Source organism: Lynx canadensis, chromosome D1, assembly GCF_007474595.2.
Source record: "Lynx canadensis isolate LIC74 chromosome D1, mLynCan4.pri.v2, whole genome shotgun sequence".
Lineage (NCBI taxonomy): Eukaryota > Metazoa > Chordata > Mammalia > Carnivora > Felidae > Lynx > Lynx canadensis.
In genome coordinates, this window is record NC_044312.2 from 21,970,802 (window position 1) to 21,992,011 (window position 21,210).

General features: G+C 36.8%; 1 protein-coding gene across 1 annotated transcript in view; it reads left to right on the plus strand.

The window, feature by feature from the left end:
• The window catches only part of CCDC15 (coiled-coil domain containing 15), an 86,144-nt gene that overhangs the window by 32,744 nt on the left and 32,190 nt on the right, over positions 1-21,210 (plus strand). The gene's annotated exons all lie outside the window — the stretch shown is intronic.

Below are 21,210 nucleotides of genomic sequence, written 5' to 3' on the forward strand. Positions count from 1 at the left end.
CTTTAAACAATGGATAGATCATTCAGGCAAAAAATTAATAAGGAAACTGGTTTTTTTTTTTTTTTTTTTTTTTTAAATTTTTTTTTTCAACGTTTATTTATTTTTGGGACAGAGAGAGAGACAGAGCATGAACGGGGGAGGGCCAGAGAGAGAGGGAGACACAGAATGGGAAACAGGCTCCAGGCTCTGAGCCATCAGCCCAGAGCCTGACGCGGGGCTCGAACTCACGGACCGCGAGATCGTGACCTGGCTGAAGTCGGACGCTTAACCGACTGCGCCACCCAGGCGCCCCAGGAAACTGGTTTTGAACAACACTATAGTCCAAATGGACTTAACAGACATATGCAGAACATTCTATCTAACAGCAACAGAATATACATTCTTCTCAAGAACACACAGGCCATTCTTCAGGATAGATCATATGCCACATAGGCCATAACACAAGTCTTAACAAATTCAAGAAGATTGAAATTATATCAGGTATCTTTTCCAAACACATTGGTATGAAGGTAGAAATCAGTAATGAGGAAACTTGGAAGATTCACAAATATATGAAAATTAACACAATCCTGAATAACCGATGGATCAAAGAAGAAATCAAAAGGGAAATAAAATGTTTAGACAAACAAAAATGGAAATACAACATACTAAATCTTACGGTATGCAGCAAAAGCAATTCTAAAAGGAAAGTTTATAGCTAAAAATGCCTTCAAAGAGAAATGATCTCAAAACAACAACCTAATCTTACACCTCAAGAAACTAGATAAAGATGAGCAAAGTAAGCCCAAAGATAGTAGAAGGAAGGAAATAATAAAGATTAGAGCAGAATAGGAAAAAAATACAAAAGATCAATGTTACTAAGAGTTGGTTTTTTGAAAAGACAAACAAAATTGAAAATACTTAGTTAGAGGCACCTGGGTGGCTCAGTCAGTTTTGTGTCTGACTTCAGCTCAGGTCATGATCTCACAGTTCGTGAGTTCAAGTCCTGCATCAGACTCTGTGCTGATATCTCAGAGCCTGGAGCCTGTTTCAGATTCTGTCTCTCTCTGTCTCTGTTTCTGTCTCTCTCTGCCCTTCCCCCGCTCACACTCTGTCTCTCTCTCTCTCTCTCCCTCCCTTTCTCTCTCAAAAATGAATAAACATTAAAAAAAAAAAGAAAGAAAATGCTTAGCTAGATTAACCAAGAAAAAAATGAGGACTCAAATCAATAAAATTACAAACAAAAGAGGAGACGTTACAGCTGATACCACAAAAACACAAAGGATCATAAGAGACTACTGTGAACACTTATACGCCAACAAATTGGACAATGTAGAAAAAAATGGATAAATTTCTAGAAACATGCAACCTATCAAGGCTGAAACATAAATAAATAGAAAATCTGAACAGACCAACTGCAAATAAGAAGATTGAATCAGCAATCAAGAACTTCCCCAAAACAAAATTTCGGGACCAGATGGCTTCATTGGTGAATCCTACTAAACATTTAAGGAAGAATTAATGCTAGGTCTTCTTAAAACTCTTCCAAAAAAACTGAAGAGAAGGGAACACATTTTGACTCATCATGAGGCCAGCATTACCCTGAGAGCAAAACCAGACAAGGTTGCTACACGAAAAGAAAAGTACAGGTCATCCTGATGAATATTAATGTGAAAAGTTTCAACAAAATATTAACAAACTGAATTCAACAGTACATTAAAAGGGTCATATACCAGGAACAAGTGGGATCTACTCCAACGATGTAAGAATGGTTCAGAAACCACAGATCAATCAATATGATACACTGCATTAACAGAATGAAAGATAAAAATCATGTGATCATCTCAATAGATGCAAGAAAAGCATTTGACAAAATTCAACATCTATTCATGATAAAAGAAACTCTCAATAAATTGGTATAGAGGGAATGTACCCTATATGATAAGCCTACAGCTAAACGTCATACTCAATAAAAAAGCTGAAATCCTTTCCTTTAAGATCAGGAACAAGACAGGGATGCCCACTCTCCCCACTTATATTCAATTTAGTACCAGAAGTCCTAGCCAGAGCAGTTAGATAAGAAAAAGAAATAAAAGTCATACAAATTGGAAAGGAATAAACCCTATTTGCAGATGACATATTATGTATGGAAAACCCTAAAGACAACACCCAAAACTTGTTAGAACTAATAAATGAACTCAGTAATACCGTATTTTGCAAGATACAAAATCAGTTTACAAAAATCAGTTGAGTTTCTATATATTAACAATGAACTATCAGAGAAATTAAGAAAAAAGTCCTATTTGCAAAAACATCAAAAAGAATAAAATACTTGGGAAAAAATCTAAGGAAGTGAAAGATCTATACACGAAAACTAAAACATTGATGAAAGAAATTGAAGAAGATGCAAATAAATGGAAAGATATTCCAAGCTCCTAATTTAGAAGAATTAATATTGTTTAAAATGTTCATACTATCTAAAGCAGTATACAAAGTTAAAGCAGTTCTTATCAAAGTTCTAAAGACAGAAATGGGAAAGACAGTCCTAAATTCTAAACTCTGTATGGAACCACGAAAGACCCTGAATAGTGAAAGAAATCTTGAGAAAGGAAAACAAAGCTGGAGGCATTACACTTCCTGATCTCAAGCTATATTACAAAACTATAGTAAGCAAAACAGATGGTAGTGACATAAAACAAATACAGAGATACAGGGACAGAATAAAGAGCCCAGAAATAATTTACAGCAGAGCAGTCAAGAATATACAATGGGGAATGGGTAGTCTTTTCAGTTAATGGTGTTGGGAAAACTGGATATCCACATGCAAAAGAATGAAAAGTGGCTCCAGTTTTCACCTTCACAAATCAACTTACACCTTCACAAATTAACTCAAAATGGATTAAAGGCTTGAACATAAAACCTGAAACTATAAAACTCATAGAAGTAGGGGTAGGCGCTCTGACATTGGTCTTGGCAATGATTTCTTTTTAAAAATACTTATTTTATTTTTGGGAGAGTGCAAGCAGGGGAGGGGAAGAGAGAGGGTGACAGAGGATCCGAAGCAGGCTGTGCACTGACAGGCTGACAGCAGCAACCCAGTGTGGGACTTGAACTCAACAAACCATGAGATCTTGACCTGAGCTGAAGTTGGACACTCAACTGACTGAGCCACTCAGTTGCCCCTTGGCAATGATTTTTTAATATGACGTTGTAAGTATAAGCAACAAAGCAAAAAGAATCAAGTTGGACTGTATCAAACTAAACGACTTCAGCACAGCAAAGGAGACAATCAACAAAATGAAAAGGCAACCTGTGGAATAGGAGAAAATATTTGAAAAGTATATATCTGGTCAGATGTACATATCTAAAATATATAGGGAAGTTCTACAGTTAAATAGGAAAAAACTCAAACAACCCAATTAAAAAATGGTCAAAGGACCTGAATAGACATTTTTTCCAAGAAGACATACAAATGACCAATAAATATATGAAAAGGTGCTCAACATACTAATCATCAGGGAAATGCAAATCAAAACCATAATGAGATATCACCTCATACCTGTTTGAATGGCTATTATATCAAAAACACAAGAGATAAGTGCTGGCGAGGATGTGGGGAAAAGGGAACCCTTGTACACTGTTGGTGGGAATGTAAATTGGGGCAGTCACAATGGAAAACAAAATGGAAGTTCCTCAAAATATTAAAAAATAGAACTACCATATAGTCTGGCAATCCCACTTCTGGGTCTATATCTGAAGGAAGAGGTGTCTGTACCCCCATATCCATTTCAGCATTATTCGCAATAGCTAGAACATGGAAGCAACCTAAGTGTCTGTCAGCAGATGAATGAATAAAGAAAATGGCACATGTATAATGGAATATTATTCAGCAATGAAAAGGGAAATACTGCCATTTGTGACAACATAAATGAACCTTGAAGGCATCATGCTAAATGAAATAAATCAGAGAAAGAAATACTTTATGATATCACTTATATGTGAAATCTAAAACAATGAACTCATAGAAACAGAGATAGATAGGTGTTTGCCAGGACCTGGGGGATGGGGGAAATGGGATGTTGGTGAAAGGCTGTAAACTTTCAGTTATAGGATAAAGGAGTTCCGATGACCTAATAATGTACAGTGTGGTGACTATCATTACAGCACTGTACTGCATACTGGAAATTTGCTAAGAGAGTAGATATTAAATTTTTTCATCATGCTCACACAAACACACAGTAACTGTGAAGTGATGAAAGTGTTAACTAATATTGTGGTAATCAGTTCACACTATATATTTATATGAAATCATTAATACATATTGTACACCTTAAATTTACACAATGTTTTGTCAATTATCTCTCAATAAAGCTGAGGGGGAAAATGTGATTTCCAAAGCAGGGACTTCACTTCTTATCCAGCTGGTCTGAGAGTGATTCTGCATTTATTCAGCAAACATTAATCTGGCACTTTCATATCATGGGACTGTCCTAGGCATAGGCAATACAAAGATAAATAAAAAGTGGTTCCTTTGCTTGAGAAATTCATAATCTAAGGTGAATGGGGGAATAATTGTATACAAATAAGTAGTATAATTATTACAATAAAAGGAGTAGGCACAGAGTCCCTGAGAACACAGAAGAGGGATTACTGATTCCATCTGGAAAGTTAGTGAAATTATTACATTTCACTTGGGCCTAGGTGGATAAATGTGTGTTTATTGGGGAAGCAGATAAGGATGGTAAAGTAGAAAAATCAACATAAACTGAGAGTGGAAGCAAATAATAGTATTCATACAGAGCTTTATAATTTAGAAGGGCTTTCATATGTAATTTTTTTGGAATTTTTCAACAAACAAACATTTATTGAGAGTCTGGCACATGCCAGGTACTGACTATATGCCAAGAATATTAAATGTGTATGTGGCAGGGTAGTGGTTCATAGCACAGGTTTTGAATCAAATAGTCTTAGGTTTGAATATGCAACTTATTAGTTGTGTAACCTTCAGCATATTTCTTAACCTCCAAGACTCAGTGTTTTTAATTATAAAATGAGGATTATAATACCTGTCTCCTAGGTTGTTGATAGACTTAAATGGAGAAATATATGTAAAATACTTAACATTGTATTTGGCATTTAATAAAATCATAGTAAATAGTATATATTACTATTATGGTGGTGGTAGTGATGATGATGATGATGATGATGATGATGATGATGATGATGAAGAAGGTAAATAGGATGAACACCAAGTAAAGCCAGACAAATAAAGAAAAGGAGATGAAAATAATAATTATAATGCTACATGAGAAGGCAGGGACAGGCTAGGGAGGTTTGTATAGATGAGTTAATACCCAAGCTGGGTCTTGAATCATGAATTGGAATTTGATAGATCATCATGAAACTTCATGTAAAAGTATAAGGGATGTGTGGGAGACAGTGTGGAAACTTGGGGTGGCTAAATTGGTGGCAGTGAAGTGGCAGAGGGGCTTTCAGAAGGCTGCTCAAAAATTTTAAGGCATAAGTCTTAGGGTCAGATTTGTAATTTTAGGATTACTCTGGCAGCAGAATACAGAATGGTCTGGAGAAGACAGAAAACTAAGGCAAAGAGTCTAGTTAATAAGGTATTTTAGTAGTTCAGGTAGGAGATGATGGGGACATTGGGAACAGGGAGTCATATTTAATAAAATTTAAGAAATAGAATCCATATGACTTGATGACTAATTGAGTTTGGTGTTGAGAGGAATCAAGGGTAGTTTCTAACTTTATTCTTGGATAACTGAATGGAAGGGTAGTACCATTAACATAGGTAGGGAATTCCCAAAGAAGAACTAGATTTGAAAAAAAAAGCTAGCAAGTTCAATTTGGGACATTGAGAAGCCTCTGGACTATTAAGGAAGGCTGACCTATACACATTTGGGGAAAAAAAGGAACTAGAGTTCTGGCAGCAATGAGAAGATTTCTTTAGGAATTTTTAGTATGTGTTTTAACATGAATTGAGACCAAAAACAGAGTTATTTCTGGGAGACAGAGATTCAAGGGGAATTTTTGTTGGTTTTCAGGTGCTGAACTAACAAAATTGCAGACTTTGAGGAGTCTTCAAACACTCTATCAGTTTTCTCCTTAAGACAATGTCTAAATTTGTGCAATAAAGAAGGCTGAAGGTCTAAGTTGAAAACTTCTGGAAAACAAATTTTCTATAATCTCACAGATTATAGACCCACCAGCACGAGGTAGGGGAGTTAGGACCCAGTGAATATACCAGACTTTCAGTCAAAAAGAGACTGAAGACTTCTACAGAAATATGGAGAGTTATACACTAACAAGATGGTCTAACCAACTGTAGGATAAACCTTAATTAAACTGTAAATCTGCCTTGATTCTGCAGAGTGCCTGATTGGATTAAGGTGTTGTACCCTGCCTTCTTTGCCTAGCAAAGAGTGAACTTTTTTTTGATCATAGATAATATCATTTGGTGTTTCTAAATTTGTTTAAAATTTGCTTTTAATGTCTATTTATTTTTGACACACACACACACACACACACAAATTGTGAGATGAAGTCAGACGCTTAACCTAAGACTGAACCACCCAGGCGTCCTTCTAAATTTGTTTCAAAACAACATTCAGCGTTCAATCAGAAATTTTTAGGCATATCAAGAGATAGGACCAGATGACCAAAAGCCAAGAGGAAAAAGAGACAACAGAAGCAGACTCACAGATGAAATAGATATTGGTGTTAGCAGACAAGGACTTTAAAACAGTTGATTACTATACTCAAGTAAATAAAGGAAAAGATGAAAAAAATAGATGAAGATATGGAGAATTTCACCAGAGATTGGAATCTATAAAATAGAATAAAATAGAAAGTCTGTAATTGACAAATAGAATCTTAAAATGGTAACTCAGTAGATGCACAATGAGATACCACTTCATACTTACTGGAATAGCTTGAAGAAGAAGGAGGGGGAAGGGGATATCAGATATTGGTAAGGATGTAGACAATATTTTTCTTAAGTTTAAACCAAGAAATGTATTTATTAATAGTTGCTAATACATATAAAATCCAATTATTTTTTCTGGTTGTATTTTTTAAATTAATTAATTAATTAATTAATTTTTAAATTTATATCCAAGGTAGTTAGCATATAGTGCAACAATGATTTCAGGAGTAGATTCCTTAATGCCCCTTACCCATTTAGCCCATCCCCCCTCCCACAACTCCTCCAGCAAGCTTCTATTCTCTATATTTAAGAGTCTCTTGTGTTTTGTCCCCCTCCCTGTTTTTATATTATTTTTGCTTCCCTTCCCTTATGTTCATCTGTTTTGTATCTTAAATTTCTCATATGAGTGAATTCGTATATTTGTCTTTCTCTGACTAATTTTGCTTATCATAATACCCTCTAGTTCCATCCACGTAGTTGCAAATGGCAAGATCTCATTCTTTTTGATTGCCAAGTAATACTCCATTGTATATATATACCACATCTTCTTTATCCATTCATCTGTCAATAGACATTTGGGCTCTTTCCATACTTTGGCTTTTGTCGATAGTGCTGCTGTAAACATTGGGGTGCATGTGCCCCTTCAAAGGAGCACACATGTACCCCTTGGATAAATAACCTAGTAGTGCAATTGCTGGGTTGTAGGGTAGTTCTATTTTTAATTTTTTGAGGAACCTCCATACTGTTTTCCAGAGTGTCTGCACCAGTTTGCATTCCCACCAGCAGAGAAAGAGATCCTACCAGAGAAAGAGATCCTCTTTCTCCACATCCTTGCCAACATATGTTGCCTGAGTTGTTAATGTTAGCCATTCTGACAGGTGTGAGGTGGTATCTCATTGTGGTTTTGATTTGTATTAACCCGATGATGAATGATGTTGAGCATTTTTTCATGTGTCTGTTATCCATCTGGATGTCTTCTTTGGAGAAGTGTCTGTTCATGTCTTTTGCCCATTTCTTCTCTGGAATGTTTTTTTGGGTGTTGAGTTTCATAAATTCTTTATAGATTTTGAATACTAACCCTTTATCTAATATGTCATTTGCAAATGTCTTCTCCCATTCTGTCGGTTGCCTTTTAGTTTTGCTGATTGTTTCCTTTGCTGTGCAAAAGCTTTTTATCTTGATGAAGTCCTGGTAGTTCAGGACTTTTTTTTTTTGTTTTTGCTTTTGTTTATTTTTTTTCGTTTCCCCTGCCTCTGGAGACATGTTAAATAAGAAGTTGCTGAGCCCAAGGTCAAAGAGGTTTTTGCCTGCTTTCTCCTGTAAGATTTTGATGGCTTCCTGTCTTACGTTTAGGTCCTTCATCCATTTTGAGTTTATTTTTGTGTATGGTGTAAGAAAATGGTCCAGGTTCATTTTTCTGCATGTTGGTGTTCAGTTTTCTCAGTACCATTTGCTGAACAGACTGTCTTTATTTCATTGGATATTCTTTCCTGCTTTGTCAAAGATTAGTTGGCAATATGTTTGTGGGTCCATTCCTGGGTTCTCTATTCTGTTCCATTGATCTGAGTGTCTGTTTTTGTGCCAGTACCATACTGTCTTAATGATTACAGCTTGGTAATACATCTTGAAGTCTGGGATTGTGATGCCTCCAGCTTCGGTTTTCTTTTTCAAGATTGCTTTGGGTATTCAGGGTCTTTTCTGGTTCCATACAAGTTTTAGGATTGTTTGTTCTAGTTCTGTGAAGAATGCTGGTGTTATTTTGATAGGGATTGCATTGAATATGTAGATTGCTTTGGGTAGTAGTGGCATTTTAACAATGTTCTTCTTTTTTTTTTTTTTTTTATAATTTTTTTTTTTCAACGTTTATTTATTTTTGGGACAGAGAGAGACAGAGCATGAAATGGCGAGGGGCAGAGAGAGAGGGAGACACAGAATCGGAAACAGGCTCCAGGTTCTGAGCCATCAGCACAGAGCCCGACGCGGGGCTCGAACTCACGGACCGCGAGATCGTGACCTGGCTGAAGTCGGACGCTTAACCGACTGCGCCACCCAGGCGCCCCTTAACAATGTTCTTCTAATCCAGGAATGTGGAATATTTTTCCTTTTTTGTTGTGTGTCTTCAATTTCTTTCATAAGCTTTCTATAGTTTTCAATGTATAATTTTATTCCTTTGTGTTGTCTGGTTGCTGAGGCTAAAACTTACAATACTGTGTTGAATAACAGTGGCAAGAGTGGATATCCCTGTTGTGATACTGACTTTAGGGGGAAAGCTCTCAGTTTTTCCCCACTGAGAATGATAGTAGTGGTGGGTCTTTCATATATGGCTTTTATGATTTTGAGGTTTGATCCTTCTATCCCTACTTTCTTGAGGGTTTTTATCAAGAAAGGATGTTATATTTTGTCAAATGCTTTCTCTGCATCTATTGAGAGGATCATGTGGTTCTTGTCCTTTCTTTGATTGATGTGATATATCACATTGATTGTTTTGTGGATATTGAGCCAGCTCTGCATACCAGCTGTAATTCCATTTGGTCGTGGTGAGTAATTCTTTTAATGTATTGTGGAATCCAGTTGGCTAGTATCTTGTTGAGGATTTTTGCATCCATGTTCATCAGGGAAATTGGTCTGTAGTTCTCCTTTTTAATGGAGTCTTTGCTTTTGGAATCAAGGTAATGCTGGCTTTAAAGAATAAGGTTTGAAGTTTTCCTTCCATTTCTATTTTTTGGGACAGCTTCGAAAGAATTGATGTTAACTCTTCTTTAAATGTTTGGTAGAATTCCACTGGAAAGCCATCCGGCCTTGGACTCTTGTTTTTTGGGAGATTTTTGATTAGTAATTCAATATGTTTGCTGGTTATGGGTCTGTTCAAATTTTCTATTTCTTCCTGTTTCAGTTTTGGTAGTTTATATGTTTCTAGGAATTTGTCCATTTCTTCCAGATTGCCCATTTTATTGGTGTACAATTGCTCATAATATTCTCTTATTATTGTCTGTATTTCTTCAGTGTTGGTTGTGATCTCTCCTTTATCATTCGTGATTTTATTTATTTGGGTCCTTTTTCTTTTTGATCAAACTGGCTAGTAGTTTGTCAATTTTGTTAATTCTTTCAAAGAACCAGCTTCTGGTTTCATTAATCTGTTCTGTTTTTTTGGTTTTGATAGCATAGATTTCTGCTCTAATTATTATTTCCTGTCTTATGCTTGTTTGGGGTTTTATTTGCTGTTCTTTTTCCAGCTCTTTAAGGTATAAGGGTAGGTTGTGTATCTGAGACCTTTCTTCCTTCTTTAGGAAGGCCTGGATTGCTGGATGCTTCCTTCTTATGACTGCCTTTGCTGCATCCCAGAGGTTTTGGGCTGTGGTGTTATCATTTTCATTGGCTTCCATGTACTTTTTAATTTCCTCTTTAACTTCTTGGTTTGCCCATTTATTCTTTAGTAGGATGTTCTTTAGTCTCCAAGTATTTGTTATCTTTCCACATTTTTTCTTGTGGTTGATTTCAAGTTTTATAGTGTTGTGGTCTGAAAATATGCACGGTATGATCTCAGTCTTTCTGTACTTTTTGAGGGCTGTTGAGACCCAGTATGTGGTCTATTCTGGAGAACATTCCATGTGCACTGGAGAAGAATGTATATTCCGCTGATTTAGGATGAAATGTTCTGAATATATCTGTTAAATCCATCTGGTCCAGTGTGTCATTAAAAGCCATTCTTTCCTTGTTGATTTTTTGATTAGATGATCTGTCCATTGCTGTGAGTGGGGTGTTGAAATTCCCTACTATTATGATATTACTATCAATGAGTTTCTTTATGTTTGTGATTAATTGACTTATATATTTGGGTGCTCTCACATTTGGTGCATAAATGTTTACAATTGTTAGGTCTTCTTGGTGGATAGACCCCTTAATTATGATATAATGCCCTTCTCCATCTCTTGATATAGTCCTCATTTTAAAGTCTAGATTGCCTGATGTAAGTATGGCTACTCTGGCTTTCTTTTGTTGACCATTAGCATGATAGATGGTTCTCCATCCCCTTACTTTCAGTCTGAAGGTGTCTTTCGGTCTAAAATGGACCTCTTGTAAACAGCATATAGATGGATCTTGTTTTCTTATCCATTCTGTTACCCTGTGACTTTTGATTGGAACGTTTAGTCCACTGACATTTAGAGTGAGTACTGAAAGATATGAATTTATTGCCATTATATTGCCTGTAGAGTTGGAGTTTCTGTTCTCTGGTCCTTTCTAGTCTTTGTTGCTTTTGGTCTTTTTTTGTTTGTTTTCGTGTTTGTTTTTGTTTTTTCATCTTTTCTCCCCTCAGAGAGTGCCCCTTGAAAGTTCTCATAGGACTGGTTTAGTGGTCACAAACTCCTTTAGTTTTTGTTTGCTGGGGAAACTTTTAATCTCTCCTTCTATTTTGAATGACAGCCTTCTGGATAAGGAATTCTTGGCTGCATATTTTTCTGATTCAGCACGTTGAATATATACTGCCAGTCCTTTCTGGCCTGCCGAGTTTCTGTGGATAGGTCTGCTGCAAATCTGATCTGTCTTCCCTTATAGGTTAAAGACTTTTTTTTTCCCTGCTGCTTTCCTGATTCTTTCCTTGCTGAGTATTTTGTGAATTTGATTATGATATGCCTTGTTGATGGTTGGTTTTTGTTGAATCTAATGGGAGTGTTCTGTGCTTCCTGGATTTTAATGTCTGTGTCTTTCCCTAGGTTAGGAAAGTTTTCCGCCATGATTTGCTCACATAAACCGACCCCATTTTCTCTCTCTTCATCTTCTGGGGCCCCTATGATTCTGATGTCATTCCTTTTTAATGAGTCACTGAATTCTCTAATTCTTATATCGTGCTCTTTTGCCTTAGTCTTCCCGTGCTTCATTATTCACTGTAAGTTTGTCCTCTATATTGCTGATTGACTGCTCTGCTTCATCTATCCTTGCTGCCGGAGCAACCGTTGAGATTGCAGCTCAGTTACAGCATTTTTTATTTCATCCTGACTTTTATCTTCACAGAAAGCAATTCCAATCTGTTTTCAACCCCAGGTAGTATTCTTATTATCATGATTCTAAGTTCTGGTTCAGACATCTTGCTTATATCTGTGTTGATTAAGTCCCTGGCTGTCATTTCTTCCTGTCCTTTCTTTTGGGATGAATTCCTTCATTTCGTCATTTTGAAGTAAGAAAAGGAATAATGTAAAAAAAATAAAAATTAAAAAATTAAAAAACAATACACACAAAAATCAAATAAAGGATGCTAGATATTAGGTGTGTTTTGGTCTGGTTGTTGAAAGAAGCTTGATAGATTAGAGAAAAAAGGGAAAGATAAGAAAAGAAAAAAAGGGAAAAAAAGGAAAATGTGAAAATTTGAAAAAATGAACACAATAAAGTAGAATAAAATGAAATGATGAAAATAAAATAGAATTTAAGATAGATACAAAAAAGTAAAAAGTATTGTAGAAAAAAATGAAAAATATTTTTAATAAAAATGGAAAATAAAAATAAATTTTTCCCTTTCTGTATTCATGAATAAGAAGAGAAAAAGAAGAAAAAATTGAATAGATGTACCAGCAAACAGAATGAAAACAAATTGAAATTACAACCGTTTTCCTGTAGAAGTCACACTATGAAGCATTTTATAGTCCGTAAACTAAGTAGGCAGAGAGACTTGTGTTCGTCAAGAGCGCAGTTGGCCCAGTTGGGCGGGGCTTAGTGTAATAGCTCCATTCTCTACTAGATGGTGTTGCTTAGCTTACTGGAGTGTATTGTTGTAGGTATGTATGTGCATGCACAGGAGGGGTGAAAATGGCATCACCCAGCTACCTAGTATCTAGTTTCAGGACTCTGTGCACTCCCCAACCGGCAATCAAGCATCCCTTCTTTGTCTCCGGCTTAAGTCCGTTCTCTGCTTCTACACTGTCTGTGACCAAGCCATCAGGCTGCCAGGAGGCACCTCCATCCAGAATTTTATCTCAGATGGGGCCGTGTTTCCCAACTGCGACTGTTACCCACTCCAACTCTCTGGGGGAGGGTCTCACTGAGCAATGGCCGGGTGCTTGACTGGCCCCAGGAATGTTCGGGAGACCATGCTGCTGCCGATGCTCAGAGACTGTGGCTGGGTGCCAGCCAGCCCCAGTAAAAGTTCCTGCGATTGTGTAGCAGCAGCATTTCAGGGATTTTGGCAAATCACAACACACATCTGGTACCAGGTTTCACCCTTAATGTCCTTGTTCCAGCACCAGTGAATGTGGTGGCCCTTCTCCAAGATCTGCTGGGACCTTTGCCTGTGGGAAGGCCACGTCGCCTCTACCAATATTCTCCCAGCAGGGGAACTGCCTTTCCCCATGTGGCCCGAGGACCCCTTGGACCTCGCTCTCTGCTCCTGGGGATTTGCCTTTCCCACCAGAGCACTGCCAGGTATCGAGCTGCAGAGTTTCAGACTCTGCACTCCCCCTGTTTTTAGAGTCTAAATGGAATTTAAACTCCTATCTCCTTTTTCCCTTTTTTGTTCAGTCCTTTGCAGCTGTTTCCAGTCTTCCGCTTTCTATCCAGCTGCTTTCGGGGGGTGATGCTTTTCCCATACTTTCCCCCAGTCTCCATCCTCTCTCTGCAAGCAGAAACAGCTCCCTGCTTTCCATGGCTTCTCTGTCCCCAGTTTACCTCTCCACACTGCGTACCTGCTGAATTTTGTGGTTCAGGTTGTGCAGATTATTGTGTTAATCCTCAAATCAGTTTTCTAGGTGTGCAAGATGGTTTAGTGTTGATCTGGCTGCATTTCAAGGATGAGAGATGCAAAAAAAACTTCCATGCTGTTCTGCCATCTTGGCCCCTTCCAGCAATGTAGACAATATCAACAGTGTCAGATATTGGCAAGGATGTAGACAAGTTACAACTGATGTATTGGTAGTGAAAGTGGAAAAGAGCATAACCACTTTGGAAAACTGTTTAGTATATTATATAGTTAAACATACACCTACCTTACGAACTGTCCTCTTTGCTGCTAAATATTTCCTCAAGGAAAATAAAAGTATTCATAAAAACACTGAACAATGATAGAATATACCCTTTTTAAGTGTCCATGGCACATTTACCGAGATTGATTGTATCCTGGCTTATTTTCCAGACATGTTCTCTGACTATAGTGATGTTAAGCTAGAAATCAATGAGCAGTACATTTTAAAGGAATTCTGAGTCAAAAATAAAATTACAATAGAAATTATCAGGAAGTGCTGTGAAGAGAATAATGAAAATGTAACAGATCAAAACTTGTCAGGTGTAGCTAAAACAGTGCTTAGAAGGAATGTTAGAGCCTTAATTGCAGTTATCAGAAAAAGTAAAGAGGATAAAAATCAATGTTTTAACTTTCCATCTTTAAGAAGCTAGGAAAAAATAGCAAATCAAAGAAGAGGAAGGAAGTCATAAAGAGCAGAAATCATCCAGAAATGGAAAACAAATATACAATGGAGAAAACCAACAAAGCCAAAAGTTCTTTGAAAATTTAGTTTTTCCAGGCACATACCACTTTTACTAATCAGTAAAAAAGAAAAGAGAGACAACACTACCAATATTAGAATGAAAAATGAGCCATTACTACAGAGCCTAGAGACATTAAATGATATAAAAGGACATTATGAACAACTTCATGCTAAAAAATTTGGATCATTTTGATGAAAGAGAAACTCCTTTAAAAATAAAAAATATCAGTGCAAGAAGAAATAGAAATCTGAGTCACTCCATACCACTTAAAGACAGTAAATCAGTTATTAAAAATCTTACCAAAAAGAGAGGTGCCTCGGTGGCTGAGTCAGTTAAATATTGACTCTTAATTTTGGCTCAGGTCATGATCTCATGGTTTATGGGTTTGAACCCTGGGTCGGGCTCCACGCTGGCAGTGAGAAGCCTGCGTCAGATTCTCTCTCTCCTTCTCTCTCTGCCCTTCCCCTGCTTGTTCGTTCTCTCTCTCTCTCTCTCTCTCTCTCTCTCTCTCTCTCTGTGTGTGTGTTTCAAAAATAAATAAATAAGCTTAAAAAAAAAATCTTACCAAAGAGAAAAATACACGTTCAGGTCCAGACTCAGATGTCTTCACTGGGGGATTCTTGCCAAATATTTAAAGGAAGAACAACACCAAGTTTTACATAAACTATTCTAGAGAATGGAAAATAGGGAATTCTCCCCAAATAATTGTAGAGGCCAGCATAACGTTAATACTAGCCTGACAAGGACATTACAAGAAAGCAACATTACAGACTAATTTCTCTCCTCAATATAAATGTAAAATCCCAAGTGAAATAGTAGCCCAGTGGCCTTTGAGGGGCACTCTTGCATGCCCCTGTCTTTGGAACTAATTCTTTTCTTTTTTTAAAGCCATTCTCCTCTTCGTTTTAGCAGTGGATTATGGAAAACTTGCAATTTTGTCTTGACATGAAAATATTTCATTTTCATGGCGATCTTGCCTGATTGTCCTTGGAACTTCTGCCCAAATCTCTGCCTCCTGCCCCAGGGCAGCTTCTTAAACACCCCTGAACTTTTCCCAAGCCATGGACCCAATGGAAACAAAGCTTTTTGCACAACCAATGATGATGAAAAAAATGACTAAAATAAAACATTCCAAGATGTTTGAGAATTGTGTTTGGATGCTAAAAATAAATAATTTTCTCCTGTTCCATGTTTCTTAATTTTTCAAATTTTTTATCATTAGTATTTTTGACTTTGAGAGCCTAAACAATATCTGCAGGGGCCCCTTGCTGCTGAATATCCTGTGTATTTCGTAATAGAGAGTACAAGGACTTCTGAAACTTTTATGTGGCAATTCATGGGTGAGAATGGTTTTCCTCTGAGGTGTTTAATAGGTTCTTTAGTATGTTTGTATTCTCACATGCTTTTTCTCCCCTCAAGATATATTAGAATATTGTTGTCTTAAAAACCGCTTGACAGAAACTGCTGCAATAAAAAATTTTCTGTACATGTTTAGGATTGGGGTGGAAGAGGCTTGAAAAAATCCTCATGATGTTGTCTAGGGTAACCTTTAAGCCAGGATTCTATTTAAATATTTCAAGGATTGTTTTCTATTTTTAATGTTCATCAGGGCCATAATTATATAATCTTCCTGGATAATAGTTTCAGAATCTAAGGACATTGGTTCTCAGGAAGTTCATTCTTATGTGTAGGCTCGATTTGTCTTACTATCACCTAGTCATTTAACCATAATTATGATCTGATCTACATCAAAAATCCTTTTATTTCTGTAATGCCAGTATGTAAGCATTTTATCAACTCTTCAAGCAAAAGAACAGAAATTTAGTTCAGTTCAGATAACTGAAGCCAAGACATCCCTGCTGTGGATGTTTTATGTCTAACCTAAATCTTCTTATGACATGCCTACCACATGGCATAGTCAGTGGGGAATTCTTCTTTAGCTATATGCTGACCTTCTTTGAAAGCTTTTCTGCTTAAGGCTTTTGTTGTATTGCCATTTTCTCACTGGATAATCTTTTCCTTCTTTGATTTATACTCTTGACCCCAGAAAAAATATGAAGGTCTCTGTCTTACAGATGGTATCAGAAAATTAAATCTGTTGTCAATCATTTGCAAACAATTAAAAATTACTATTTTTTGCTTCTTCCTTGTTGAAGAAATGAAATCACGCATGCCTTTTTTGCATGGAAGTTATGATTTAACTGAAAGACAAAACAGCTTTAAAAAAAGGCAAAACCACTTTAGCAGCATTCTAAAATAAACATATATCTTCTTTCTAGACAGAAATTGATAATAACTGCTTCACCTCATTCAGTTGTTTTAAGAATCAAATAATATGTTTTCATTCATTTAGGAGCAATTTATTGAGTATCTATTAATTGGTAGACATGATGGCTAGACTTAGGGGTTGCAACAAATGAAACACATCATCCCACTCTTCACAAAGATCTTACTAGATAGATTTCACTCATGAATGGGGAAGCAGTCAAATGAATTACATAGTTATAATACCATATATTAAGTATTACAAGACAGTATAGCATGTAGTTAAGAGCATGTGGAGATATGTGTTCAGGTCCCGTCTCTGCTACCTACCAGCTGTGTGGGAAAGGGATAATAGCAGTATATACTTCCTGAAGTTGCCATGAGGATTAAATGAGGTAACATATGAATGTGCTCAATCTGGCACAGTAGCTGCTCGATAAATGTTAGTTGCCAAGTATTTAAGGAAAAATAATACCAAGTTTTACATTATTCCAGAGAATGGAAAACCGGGAATATTTCCCAAATAATTATAGAGGCCAGTATAATCTCACTGCCAACCTGACAAAGGCATTACAATAAAGCGATGTTACAGACTAATTTCTCTTACCAACATAAGTATAAAAATCTCAAGTAAAATAAAATAGTTCTTTTAATATCATTAGAATAAAAAATCGCAAGAATATATGGGGGTACAGCAACTGTGTTTTGAACTCAGAATTGGGGGTATGTTTGTAGCAGAAAGCTTCCTGGGCTGATTCTTGAAGGATTAGAAGCAGTAGTATGAGACAGAAGTGTAGTTGGAGGTGCCTGGGTGACTCAATCAGTCAAGCCTTCAACTCTTGATCTCGGTTGTGAGTAAATGCCCTGCATTGGGCTCCACACTGGACATGAAATTTACTTTAAAAAAAAATTGTAATTGGTTTGGAGAAAAGAGTAGATGGGAATCTTAGGTAAAAGGAATAACGTTGTAAAAGCAGTGACTTGAGAAAATATGACACTTCTGAGTTGCATATGATTGGAGCTAAAAGAATGGCAAGAGGTAAGTCTTAAAAAACAAAGACAAGATCATAAACAGCTTTGTATGTCATGAGAAGGGATTTGGATTTTATCCTGAAAGCAGGAGCCATTTAGAATGGATAAGGTGATTAAGAACTAGACGTTAGGAGATTATTGAAATAATACACTTAGAAGATGAGAGAGGAAATTGGTTTTTTTAAAAAGGATTATTATATGAAGTCCTTACTGTGTGTCAAATGCTTTACATTCATTATGGTCTCATTTAATTGATACAATTCTGCAGGATAGTGGTAGCTGCCATTCACTGAGTGTTTATAATGTGTCCCGGCACTGTGTTGAGTGTTCTAGAGGCATTAGCTCATTTACTTGTTTCCATAACCTTATGAGATAAATTTGATTTTTATTTTAATCTTGTAGAAGAGAAAATGAGGTTAAGTAATTTGCCTAAGATTAAGATCACACTTAGCAATGGCAGAACTGGAATTCAGTCCCAAATTTATTGGATTTCAGGCACCCAACCTCTTTGAAGTCTGTAACACCACCTTTCAAACAAGCCAGAACCAAGGAGGCAATGAGAAGGAGACAATTTTAAGAGCATAAGAGAGAGTCCATAAAATTTTGTCAGAGGAGAATTCAGGGTTAAGTCCCAAGTTTATGAATTAGGTCACCAGGTAAAATCTAAAACAGATTTGCCTGGAAGGAGGTAGATGTGGAGAGAATAAGTTTAGTTTGGGGCATACTGGGTTTGAGGTGCTTAAAGGAAATCCAACTAGAGAATCCAGTAGGAAATGTTATGTTATTTTTAATAATGATTTCAGAAATCACTAAGGAAGAGTACTTATCAGAATCAGGAAGTGAGCAGACAGAAAGGTTGAATAGAAAAACAGGATCAGCAAGCAAAGATTTAGACCTGCTAGATTAGACCTTAATCCTGTTGTGCCAAAGAGGAAGATTTCTTTCATGTCCTTGAGAAGTTATTTTTCTAACAGGGCACCACTTTAACCCCTGAAATAGACCTGTGTTTTAATCCACAGGCAGAATTCCTTTTATTTGAGAATATCGGTGTTGGCACATTGCTGGCTCTGGAAGAAAAAATACCATAGAGCCAAAAAGATAGGCCTCGTTTTTAGTTTCAGGTCTGTATTTTATTTTATTTTTTTTTTTTATTTTTTTAATTTTTTTTTTTTTTTCTCAACGTTTATTTATTTTTGGGACAGAGAGAGACAGAGCATGAACGGGGGAGGGGCAGAGAGAGAGGGAGACACAGAATCGGAAACAGGCTCCAGGCTCCGAGCCATCAGCCCAGAGCCTGACGCGGGGCTCGAACTCACGGACCGCGAGATCATGACCTGGCTGAAGTCGGACGCTTAACCGACTGCGCCACCCAGGCGCCCCTCAGGTCTGTATTTTAGTTTAACTTTGTAAAGGGTTAGTAGTGTGGCCTTATTAATATGGAGGATGACCAACAAGAATTTTTGAACTGTTGGAATGATAAAACTATTTTAAATGCTGTTTGCCTGTGATACTGCTTTATCTTCAGGATTCTTTTCAAAGTGTCGGTGTTGACCTATATACTTGTTTAGTTGTGCCAACACTCAGCATAGCAAGTTTACGGACCAATTTGCAGTGTTTTGTATTCTTACTCTCTTTTACTCCAAGTCTGACACTAGTTTCAGAATAACTTTTGGTGTTACAGCTAGGTACATTACATTGCCTGCTTCAGTGCTCTGGAAACAACCAATACATTGACATGTTGATTTCTGACCTAGTTGAGTTTCTATTGTGTATCAACTGAAAGTTCTGTTTACACAAGAGGCCTTACAGGTATCAGAGAATAAGAACTCACTTACAGAATAGCTGTTTATGTCAACTTTGTAAGTTAGCTTTGTCATTTTCGACTTTATGATCCTTTCTGAAATTACCATATGGCAATAGTTCTTAATCTGAGAATCTGACCAAAGCTGTGGATTTTTTCCCCAGGAAAATACCTTTGAAATATTCAAATGGAGATGTCAAATTGGCAGGTAGTTAAATAGGTTTGAATCTCAGAGGAACTGTGTATGATGAGCTGTAGCTTTATGAGGTACAGGTGTTAGTGGGTGGGAACTGAAGCAGATGGCATGCATAAAGTCACCTGGGGAGAAGTTAACAGCGTGAGAAGTGAAGGAAGAATGCCTAGGTATGTTGTATTTCTACTTGGGTACTATGACTTTTTGGAGGGCCACAGACTATTTTAATATGTAACATTTTTTTTGCTCTCTCAAATCAGTTTTTGCTACCTTGGGTACAATATTGCTCCCATTGAGGATATATGTGCTAGATGGATTAAATGACCTGTAAACCACCACTACCATTGACTTTGGAGAAAGTTGTTTTGATGCAGTGATTGATGGGCCTATAAGCTACATTGGTTTAGGTGAGGAGGTCAGGAAATAGAACCAGAAAGTCTAGACAACTCTTACAAGATGTTTGATGTGAGGAATAGTTGGGGTGGGAGTGAGGGCTGATTCCATTATTTCTAGTAACTGTCTTATTACCAAGATCTAAAGAGACAACATTTGAAAAACAATGCTGACATGTTTCCTTAGATCTTAGTTTTCTGGCTTAGAGGATAATTGGTTTTGAGAATTATACCAGTAGCTAATCTTTTCCGTTGTCATTCACTTGGCGCCGTTTAAACTTTACCATTGAAAACCTCAATTTGGTTCATTATCTGAACATTAACTTTTACCACTTGCCTTTTTCACAACATAAGGAGTTATTGAACTAAGAAAATATAAATGCCTTCAAAATACAACTTCTCTTTACTGGCTGTCTTTGGTGTAATATCTCTATAAATGTAGATCCCTAGCCAAGAGCCCCTTCATGATCTTAGGCTCATCTTTTAACTTTTGCACTCTTAATCCTTTCCTGTCATTCTCTTGCTTATTTCACACATTGTGTTTTAAGAAAGCAAGTTGACATATATTTTAAAGTCAGTTGTGAGCAAGTATGTGCCTGTCTTGGCCTTTCCACACACATTACCTTTTCTCATATTGCTACTACACCACCTTACGTGCCTTTATCTTCATCTTCACTGATACGAAAACATCTCTGTCTGCCCAAGTTGCAATAATGAGATTTCTCACCTCATTGCATTTGAGTTTGAATCATACTATAAAAGATATGCTTATGTTTTATACTCTTTGAGGAGTATTCAATTTAGACTTAGAGTTTTAGCTTAGCAAAGAATGGCAAGTGTGGGAGAACAGTTGTAAGAAAATCCTTGTTTAAAGTAGTCTTGTCACTCTACTAGAGGTGGCCTTGATTAGCTGTCAGAATCTGGATGGACTTGAGTTCCATATACAATACAACTACTGAGTCTCTTGTACTTTTCCAGTGCCTGATCTTTCAGTCTTTGTAGGACAACTTCCTGGGTTTTAGTATATGCCTGTGTTAATCTAACTAAAAGGAAGGCCATAATTCCCCTGGAGTAAATAGCCTGCCACAAATGGATAGAAGCCCAGAATTTTCAGCAGTCCATGCTTTATTGAAGA